At 44.3% G+C, this 10,999-nt stretch overlaps 1 protein-coding gene and 1 pseudogene across 1 annotated transcript in view; both read right to left on the bottom strand.

Moving 5' to 3' along the window:
* Siah3 (siah E3 ubiquitin protein ligase family member 3) overlaps positions 1-10,999 on the bottom strand; it is a 70,329-nt gene that overhangs the window by 21,586 nt on the left and 37,744 nt on the right. The gene's annotated exons all lie outside the window — the stretch shown is intronic.
* The window catches only part of LOC114609861, a 1,063-nt pseudogene continuing 689 nt past the window's right edge, over positions 10,626-10,999 (bottom strand).

Here is a 10,999-nt window from a genome sequence, read left to right on the forward strand (position 1 = left end):
CAACCAGCACATCCTCAGCACCTCCTCAACCATCCCATCCTCAGCACGTCCTCAACCATCCCATCCTCAGCACGTCCTGAACCATCCCAGCCTCAGCACATCCTGAACCTTCATCTCAGCCTCTCTCACATTACGTCTGGGAGGGGGGGTCTGCTTCTACCAATAGCCTACAGGGACACTCTGACAGAGAGTGTAAAAGGTTGGATCCACCCGCACTGGGGCACCCCATCCCTCTTTATCCATTTGCCACACTCAGTTATCCCCGTGTAGATGCTATGCAGCTCATATTTGATTTCATTCCAAGCTGACTTTCTTTCTTCTGCCTCTTAGCTCATTAGTTGGCAGAGGAGCCAGGTACCTGGATCTAATCCTAATTTTAAGTAAAGAGTGAGCATAATGAGAAGATAAATCTTCTGCAGAGAAAGGATGTGTGCACCATTCCAAAGTCAAGCCAGGGTGACTCCGGTCTCCTCTAGATAGGTCGTTTCAAAGGTCTTTTTTACCTATCTCAGATCACAGTGGGCTGGTGGGTATATTTTTAAACTTACTGTTTACTGATTTGGAGATAATGTGTTCCTAGCACTAAAATTTTTAGAAAATTCTGCATTTGCACAAAGACAAGAGTAGCATCCCTCTTACAATCATCCACCATCTTAACGGGAGTATTATTAATGTTTTGCTAGGCACACCTCCAGCTGTTAAAAGGTGCCTATCAACATAGATGCCTAAATATTGCAAGGATATTCTTGGAAATAACATTTCTAATTTTATGGTCATGAAATAATGTGTCAAAAGTGTAAATAAAAAGTACCATTTTAGGGGCTTCATTGGCCTTGGAGAACTCAAGGATAATTCAGATGGGTGGGATATAATTGGCTTTATTTGTATGTTGTTGGGAGATATGGGATTGCTCTATATAGTTTGTCATTTATTTGTTCATTCATTAAAACAGAAAGTAAGATTTTCATTCAGATGTTCATAGAAGATAAGGTGTTCTCCCAGAGTGCTGTGTGAATTTCTATTTGTCTCAATTTCATTGACCTCTCTTGCTCCATTCTCTCTTCATATGGTCCCCAAAGTTGCTGGCTTTGTTGTTAGAAGCAGTCAGGGTTTTCATGTTGACCCTCCCCCACTTTCAATCCTGTCTTGTTTTGCCTCTGGGTTTAACAATGGCATAAAACTAATTTATAGCTCTTTCCGGTAAGAACACAAATTTTCATCTTAGCCTGTCAGGCAGAGGAATCTCTAGTATAAATGAGTAATTGTTGACCCATGGTACTTATTAGAGATTGTAGTGGAGTCACCCTGTTTGTTGTTTTAACACAAGAAATTAAGGGTCCTGGCAAGGGCTTCCTGAATTTGGTAATGAGATAGGACATCTTTGTCTCTGTGGGTGACCTTTCCTGAGGCTGTTGGCAGCAGAATCAACGGGATAAAGATTTCCTTCCACAATTATCCCATGGGAAGGGCAAACTGGCAGGGTCCACTTCTGATCTTTAGTTTCCCTCAGAACCCTAGGGAAATGACTATAACCTACAGGAAGACATAACTCCTCTATGTCTGTGGAGCGCCTAGAATGTACTAGAAGTCTTGAGTGGGATACAGTCACGGATGTTCAGGGAAGGCTTGTGTAAGAGGTAATAATAAAATGAGTCTCAGTTAATAGGTAAGTCTGGGTTGTGGATGGGGAACAACCGTCAAAGGATGGTATCTTAGGGTTTGCGTTTCTGTGAAGAGACACCATGACTGAAGCAACTGTTATAAAGGCAGACATTTAATTGGGGATGGCTTATAGGTCCAGAGGTTTAGTCCATTATCATCATGGCTGGAAGTATGGCAGCATGCAGGCAGACATGGTGCTGGACAGATAGCTGAGAGTTCTATATCTGGATGGGAAGGCAGCAGGAAGAGAGAGAGACACTGGGCCTGGCTTCAACATTTGAAACTTCAACAAGGCCATACCTACTCCAACAAGGCTTTCTAATAGTGTCACTCCCTATGAGCTGATGGGACCCATTTTCATTCAAACCAGCACAGATGGGGAACATCTTGGGAACAGAGAGAACTGTGGTCTTTTCCGGAACTGATTCCAACAAAACACAGAAAACAAAGCAGATTAAGGTCATTCCCCAGTTTGCAATGTCGTTACGTCCTAAGAGCCCCATCGTGAGGCAGAAACTTCCTGAGCCTGAAGTCCATGTGATATATCTAACCTAGTATAGGCCTTCTTCTGATGTGGAGTATTGTATCATTTCCTCTTATGATCAGGGTTGACTAGGAGCTATACTTTGTTGCTGCCCCCCAAAAATATCATATCATGTAGCTAACCCAGAAAGGCCACAGTTACAACTCAGAGCACAAGTTCTACCCAAGGTACATTACTCTTTGCGCACTAGTGAAGCTGAAAGACTGTAAATTTGGGACCATCTGTACAGAGCACTTTGAAAGCCAGAGGAGAGCAGGGAAGGTGGGAAGGGGTTTCTTCACACTTTTAGTTGATCCATATGTTAGATATATGAGTGGACATATGTCCTTTAAAAACAGATTTATTCATTCTGTTTTATGAGTATGTATATTTTATCTGCACACACATCATATATGTGCATTACTTGCAAGCCTGGTGCCATGCATCCCTTGGAACTGGAGTTACAGACAGTTGTGAGCTGACATGTAGGTGCTGGGAATTGAACCCATGTCCTCTAAAGAAATAGCCAGTGCTCTTAACCACTGAACCATCTCTTTAGCCCCAACATATGCCTTTCTAATGTTGGTGACTAAAAATCATAATGGGAATGTATGTATTACAGCCTTTCATGGAGCCACATACATCCTTTTGATATCTCTATAAAGAACTGCTACCTTGAGATATCATTTTAGCATCATAAAGCATTTTCACACCTGGTATCTTCTGTAATCTCTTAGGCAAGGCCAAGGGCATTGGTTACTGTGATAGTTAATCTTCAGGTCAACTTAACTGGCTTTACAACTACCATGGAAACATGGTTGATGTGTCTATGGTTGTCCATCCAAAAAGGTTGAACCGAAGAAGGAAAACCTACTCTGAACGTGAGTGGCTCCATCCCATGGACTCACATCTCTGAATAAAAAGGAGAAAATGAGTAGAATGTCCAGCATTCATCTCTTCCTGATGCCTGAATGTGGATAAGCTGTGGCCAGCTGCATCATTCCCGTTGCCATGACTTCCTCACCATAGTGGGCTGAACTCTCAAACTGAATCAAAATAAACCCTTTCTTGCTCTTTTGTGTTGTTCTTGTCAAGTGTTGTGTGACAGAGACAAGAAAAGATACTAATAAATACAGTTCCTCAGGTGATGGCCATTGCTAACTCATTGTCTCTGTGTCCCAGGTGTTAGTCTAGGACAGCTGACAAAGACACAAAAGGGCGGTGAGGTAAGCTTTTGTGGAGATGCTGTCTGTTCACGCCCATCCATGACACAGGTAGCTGGAGAAGAAAACATCTTTCCTATAAACTGTGATGTTTCTCAAGAGAATTATTACAATGTAAACATTCAATTAAGTGGCGATTATTTTTTCTCTCAGTCATTGAGTCCAAATGATGAAGGTTGAGCTATTATGGAGCAAGGCAGGGAATGAACACTGCTGAGTTACCTGAGTTACTCTTTTTTTTCTAGACAGGAATGCTCCATTGGGTGTCACCAAGAGCCACAAGAGCTCATTCCTTGGGACAAGCAGCTGGTAATGCTGTATTCTGAAGGGTAGACCCGAAGCTTTGGTGTGGTTTCCGGGAATCCCTAGTTGGCTCTAGCTCTGTGTGTGTGCATTGCTATCTCAGCGTGCAGTAGAAACTTTAAGGCAGCAAACAGGAGTTGGGAAGTGGTAGTGGATGCCTTTAATTTAAGCACTCAGGCGGCAGAGGCAGGCAGATCTCTGTGAGTTCAAGGCCAGTTTGGTCTACAGAGTCAGTACCAAGACAGCCAGGGCTACACAGAGAAACCCTGTCTAAAAAACTAAGAACAAATCAAAACAAAAAGACAGTAGAACATGCATTGATACTGAAGCATCCATGGACAAAAAAAGCTACGGGTTGAACTCCACAAATTGATGGTAAGGCACTGTTGCTGAAGAGAACATATACACAACTCACAGAACATGGAGAAGTTGAGCTGGTAACTACTTAAAACCTTCCCTTTTATGGACTAGTGTCCATGGTACTGGAAAGGTATGGTGCACACATTCAAGGGGGAAGAGAAAACACTAGCCCAGCTACAAACCCTTTAATCCAGCATGATGAGCTACATGCAAGATGTGCTAGTGGAGCCCTGGCGCAAAGCCTGCTGGAGTAAATGAGATGGAACCCATCCCTGACACTCTTGGTGTCACTGAGAGCCTGAGACCACATAGACCAGTGACCTAAGGGAAAACCAAGTACTACAGTCCTGCTAAGGGAACGTAGCCATGAAATGACTTCTAATGACATTCTGCTGTACTCGTTAGTCAGTGTCTTGCTCAGCTATCATTAGAGAAGTCTCCTCCTGCATGCCGTAGATGGGAACAAATACAAATCCACATCTGGACAAGGTGCAGAGAGTAAGAGGCCTTGGACTACTCAGCCCTAAATGGGATGTCTCTATCAAATCCCTCCCCTTAGGGCTCAGAAAATGCTATGGAAATGCTATAAGAAGGTAGAAAGATAATAAGAGCCAAAGGGAATGGAGAACACAAAGAAACAAGGCCTTCTAAGCACAACAGGACCAAACAAAGCACATGAGAACTCACAGAGACTAGTGACATGCTCAGGGCCTGCATAGATCTGTGTCCAGTGGGGTCCCAAAGCTGAGAGAATTAGACACAAGCCCCCATCCCTAACCCAGAGACTCTCTCCAACTGATAACTACTCACAAATGAAAAATTGGTTCTCTCTGACAGAGGCTACAAACCACACATAAGGCAGGCCCCATGCCCAGCAGTAGATGGCTGACACAAAACAAACTCGTTGGCATCTTTGGAGGTTTGTTGACTTTTTTTCTTCTGTTTGTTTGTTTTGTCCTATTCTGGTTTCTTTGTTTTGGTTTTACCTGGACCATTATTCTTTAGAAACCTATTCGTTTTCTAACAACAGAAAGGAGTATGGATTTGAAAAGTAGGGGAGACAGGGAGACTCTGGGAGGAGCTGAGAATGGGGAAGCTATAATTAGAATATATTTATGAAAGTAGTCGATTTTCAACAAAAGAAGAATAGATAGGTACATTTCCTGAGAAGTAAACTGTGCTTGGAACTCTGACAAATAGAATGCTTTTGTATATTATATTTTAAAAATAGAACCACTTAATATTTTATGTGAGTTCATCTATTTGTAAGCGAATGTTTATATATCAGTATTATCACCATTATTATTACCTGCTACAACATGACTAAACTTTGGAACTCTCATAATAGACAAAAGAACTCAGCGACAAAAGTCTACATATGACATGATTCGTATTTAGATAAACGAAAGGAATAAGGAAGGATGTCTATCAAATACATTTGTCTACAATGTATCCATCCATGTGCGCAGCCATTGTTAAAATGGAATTACATAAACTTAGAATTACCCAAATTATATTAAAAACAGGGGCAAAGTACATTAAACTTATTTGTAATTGTCTTACAAGTCTGTGTCATATCTGTATCTGATGGCAGTGCGCCACATAATGTCAAGCATTGCTTCCTAACTTCAGGCCCCCACACTGTGACTTTGGCAATTTGAAATTAGCCATCGTAGGAATACTTAAGAGTACGCTGTGTGTTCAGATGGAGCAGGGTTGAATAGTACAAATGATGGAGGACATGTTTCTGTATCTAAAACTGTCATCTGACTCAGCTCAGAAGTTGTTCAGGAGTGGGTGATAAGCTGGCGTGTATCTCTGCTGCTTCACTTTTATCTTGTTAACATACAGGAAAATGTCAGCCAGCATTGAAGTTACACACGCGACACAGTGACTTCCTTCCTACACTAGAGAATCATTAGTCTGAGAGTATTACGTGATGGTTAGATCATAGCCGAGGATGGGTCTGAAAACAAGAATTCGATAAAACCAGTGAAGGCTCTTGTGTGGTTTTATGGAAGTTAAAAATGAAGAGAGGCAAAAAAAAATGAAGAGAGGCAAGAGGGATGGTTCAGGCAGTGAGATGCCTGCTGCACAAGTGTGAGGATCTGAGTTCAGATCCCCAGCTCCCATATACGAAGCCGAGTGCAGTGGCATATTCCTGTAATGCCAGCTGTGGGGAGTGGCTACGGGAGGATCCTTGGGGCTCACCGGGTAGCAGTCTAGCCAAACTAGTGAGCTCTGGTCAATGAGAGGCCTTGTCTCAAAAGTAAGGTGGAGAGCAGTAAGAAGACACAAAATAGCAACCTGTGGCCTCCACGCACATGCACACACACAGACACATACACATATCACACACAGACATAAAGTAAAATAAAGATGGTCATGCATTTCATTATTTGTACATTGTATTATAATTGTTCTGCTCTCAAATTTTATAATAAATGTATTCATGGACATAGAGATGCATGCATACACATGCACACACACAGATCTTCATGCTAATGTAAGTACAGGCATAGACATGTTCTCGAGCAAGTACACATACCCAAACACACACACACACCACACATACACACACACGTACCACACACAGGCACAGGCACACACACACAAACCACACAGACACAGACACACTCACACACACACATACACACACACATACCACACACAGGCACAGGCACACACACACAAACCACACAGACACACACAGACACACACAGACACACACACACACACACACACACACACACACACACACTCTCCTCCAGAAGAGACAATTACTAAGCGTCTGCCAAAGTGTCCTTTCACAATTCTCCAAAACTTGGTCCCTATTTTGAGCAAAGTTGGGGATCTCCAACTTGGCTAAGATTAAGTTTCTACTCCTTTTGGGATGGGACCCCCAAGTGCAAATTAAACTCAGCTATAAAGGGAAGAATGCAAGCCAATAAGTAACATCCCTCCATGGCCTCTGCATTTGTTCCTGCTTCAAGACCTGCTTGAGTTCCAGTCCTGACTTCCTTTGGAGATCAACAGCAAATGTGGAAGTGTAAGCTGAATAAACCCTTTCCTCCCCAACTTGCTTCTTGGTCATGATGTTTTGTGCAGGACTAGAAACCCTGACTAAGACATTACCTTTACTACACATCTCCAACTCTGAGTGTGCTCAGAATTAATTCCCATTTTGCATCTAAAGGCTGAATTGAGCAAAGAGGCTGTGAGGCTGATGCTGCCAGCAGTGTGCTCCACTTGGGGAGGGGATTGTCACAATCCTGTTGTAACAATATTGATGATCGCTGCCTGGTCTCAACTCATAAAAGGGTCTGATATGGGTCAATGCATCCTGAAGTGGGTATAAATCCTGAGGCTGCCTCACCTGACCTCTGACCTTTCAGCAGCTGCTGCCTTCAGGTAATTGGCTGAGCCACTGTAGGGGTGTTGGGGGTTCCACCAAACCAAGACCTTCTAATAGACTTCATAATTATTGTTCCACACTTCAGGTTATACTGGGAATTTGTAGATTGTGAGTTGGAAACCACTACAAGCATGCTTTGTTGTGTTAACAGACCCACAGACTCAGAATCTCTGGATATTGTAACAGAAGCCCGAGATAAATCATGTGTGCCCAGTAGAGATTGCACTCGGTGGAAAGTCGTCAGGCATGGCCCCTGTTATGCCGGAGTCTTTGTTTTGCTACTTTAGATGAGAGGATGAATGGTTTAGGTCATCTACCTCTAGACTGAACAGGACTCAAATAAAGGAGTTCTGAGCTGACAAGTCCCCAGGCTACTTTCCAAAGAAGGCTCTGTGTCCATCATGTAAAGATGTTTACCACAAATTCTCTTTTAAAAAGCAAGACAGGAGTCTCGGGAGCTAGCTCAGATGGTGCTTGTGTGCTCATGTAGACTGGAGTTTAGGCCCCCATATTCCATCTGAGACAGCCAGGCACGAGAGGGCACCTGTAAGTCCAGGAGGCAGAGACAGGTAAATCTTAGGCCCCGCCCTGGCCAGCCAGCCTAGCCTACTTATTGAGCTCCAAGCCAGGGAGAGACTTGCTTCAGGATATAAGGTAAAAGGGAGTCTGAGGAAAGACTCCTGAAGTTAATGTCTGGCTCTACCTGCACCTGAACACATGTGTGTGAATAGACTCCCAAACACACACACACACACACACACACGCACACACACACACGTACACATGCGCACTCACACAAAGCAATGCATAACTGTACAAGGGTAATGTAATTTCTCTTATAAAACATAAACATATTACATTTAAAGATTACTGAAAGTACCAACACCAGGTAATGGTGGTTTTCTCTGGATGGGATTACAGGCAGTGTGTTTCCCAAATATTTTTCCATCTGTTTACAAAGCATGCACACTACTTTTGTGGTTGGAAAAAAAATAAGCATTATTTTAAGTATACTGTTGAGAGAGAAGGCCTGAAACAAACAAACAAACAACCCAAAGATGGCAACGTCTGTCACTCAGCCTTGACACATGGCCCTGCATTCTGTGCTGTGGCACCAGACTGAGGGTGCAGGCCACTGAGCATAGTGGAGCTCAGATAACAGCCTCCGCTGCTAACATTCTAGATCAAGAGCCTTGCACTCTCCTGTAAGAGACACCAGGATCCTCAGATGCTCGACCCACCTCCAGCTGCCAAAGGAAGTGAGAGAGGCCAGATGAGCATCATCCCTCACACTGACTTTGGCTGCCGGGTGAAGGGATGGAGGAACCTCTCTTTAGCACAGGTGTCTGGGTGAGGAATTGCCCACACCAGGCACTCACATATATCTTGGCTCTCACATGTGTTGTGGGCTGATATAATACCGCTGCAGTCCACTGCAGAAAACCTGAGAGGTATTTTTCACAGTCTGCCACCAGCAGCTGGTGCTTTGTGGCTCAGACAGGGGGCTAGTGATGTGGTCTGGAATAAGTGCCTATTGTCCTTTGGAAACAGAAAAATTCTGTGACAGGGGCCAGTGAGAACCAGAAATTTAGGCCAGTGCATTTGCCTAGGGCTGGTCGGTTTCTCCACGCTGGGCTCAGAGTCGGGAGCAGAGCGTATTGCTGTATGGGTGGGTCTGTCAATAATCTAACAAATGATTAACTTGAATAAATGTGACTGCGTAAGGTTGGCTCTGTATTGTCACTGCTAGTTAGCTACACACACCTCTGGTTGGTTGTCACCATCGACCTTTTAGTTAGAGTAAAAATTGGCATACACACTGCCTATGAGAGCCGTGGATGGACATTCTGGAAAGCAAGCTCAGAGTCTAAGCAACACCAAGCATGGGGGCTTGCACACCCCTACCCAATGGTCGGCTTCTGAAGGCATACGGATGAAGGGTTGTTCTGATGTGCCCAAGAGAGGCAAACCAGTGAAGAGCTTTGAGAATGGGCTTGGAGTCCCAGTGTAGTCATTCCTGTGCTGTGTGGTCCAGGATTACTTACTTAACCTCTATGAGTTTTATCTGTGAAGTGTGAACAAAAAAACCAGACTTTTTGTCTGTTTTTGTCAGGAGGTAATCTCTGTAATTGAAAGATTCCTATTTAAAAATAAGCATACTTCCTGGGACATAGTAAAGTGGGTGGTGGTGGTGATGGTGGTGGCGGTGGTGGCCATTGTCATGGTTCCTCTGTGAATTCACAAAGGCAGAAGTACGAGGAGTTGAGACTCAGAACACTCTGGCCGTGGTGGCATCAATGAACGTTTCTTGAGGAAAATGAATGTTTTCAGCCTGACTAGATTTTTAACAGCTTTAGAGTTAGGCTTTGTTGTTAGGGAATGTGTTGGTCCCCACCTTCAATGGCCTCTGAATGAAAATCTTTGTTTGACACTTTGCTATCAGGGAAGCTATTTTCTGATGCGGGAGCTCTGAGGGCACAGTGTAGGAAGGCGTGACAACTTACCTAGCCACTCCCTCTAGTCTTTTCGTGAATGTCCTGGCTAGTCTGCAGCAGTCTATTGCTCTGGGTCCTTTGTCTCTTCTAGTGAGCACTCTCCTCTTCTGACCTAGGGGTCCAAGGTCATTTGGAGCTGGGTTCTTGAAGGCAGGGCAGCTTTATCTTCAGGGAGCCAGAGAACTTCTCTTGCCCAAGTCTGAGTATGTGGATTAGACACAAGGAATAACGGAAGATAAAGGACCAGTGAGCCCCAGCCGTGTGACTGAGAGACCTGGCCGGAGGATTGACAGTGCAGGACCGGGCTTTGTAGTCTTTGTGGGACATTCCCTCACAGCTTCTCATTCCATCCCTGCCCAAATCCCAGGAGTGAGAAGACAAGACCGGGAGCTGACTTTACAAACGACACGGCTGGCTTAAGGTCCCACAAGCAAGACATGGCAGACAGTGGACAGAGGAGACCCAATGTGTTTTTGAACATTTTCAAAAGACATTAAAAATGATGCTTGCTTAAGAGCTTTCTCCGAAAGACTCACGGAGCAGAGGAAGGGCGTCTTGTTAACCTTCACAAGTGTGTAGGCACAGCGTGTGACTAGTATTACACAGATTATAATGATCACCCAGTCACGGAGCCTGGGATGCAGCTTTCTTTCTTTTTTTTTTTTCAACATCCAAAGCTTTTTTATTAACAGTAAGATCCAAGGTTAGTTTTTGTAGCCTCGGCTGGCCCTTCGGCCCCTGGCACGCTCGAACTTCCGGCCCTTGGAACGGACATAGGGTTTGGTGTGGCTGTGTGGGGTTCCTGGGGCCTTGCCAAAATGTCGGTACAGGAGCACAGTGCCTCGGCCCTTGGGAGACTCCAGAGCCAGCTGGTCAAAGGTGAGGATCTTACCCCCAGCCTTGAGGATGCGACTTCGGCCCAGCTGCTCACCCGCAGTTCACACACCTTCAGCTTGGGCACTTCCAGAATCCGCACGTCATCTGTAACTGTCCCCACAACCACAGCGGTCTTGTTCTC

The sequence above is a fragment of the Grammomys surdaster genome, unplaced genomic scaffold (genome assembly GCF_004785775.1).
Source record: "Grammomys surdaster isolate TR1022 unplaced genomic scaffold, NIH_TR_1.0 125985, whole genome shotgun sequence".
Classification (NCBI taxonomy): Eukaryota; Metazoa; Chordata; class Mammalia; order Rodentia; family Muridae; genus Grammomys; species Grammomys surdaster.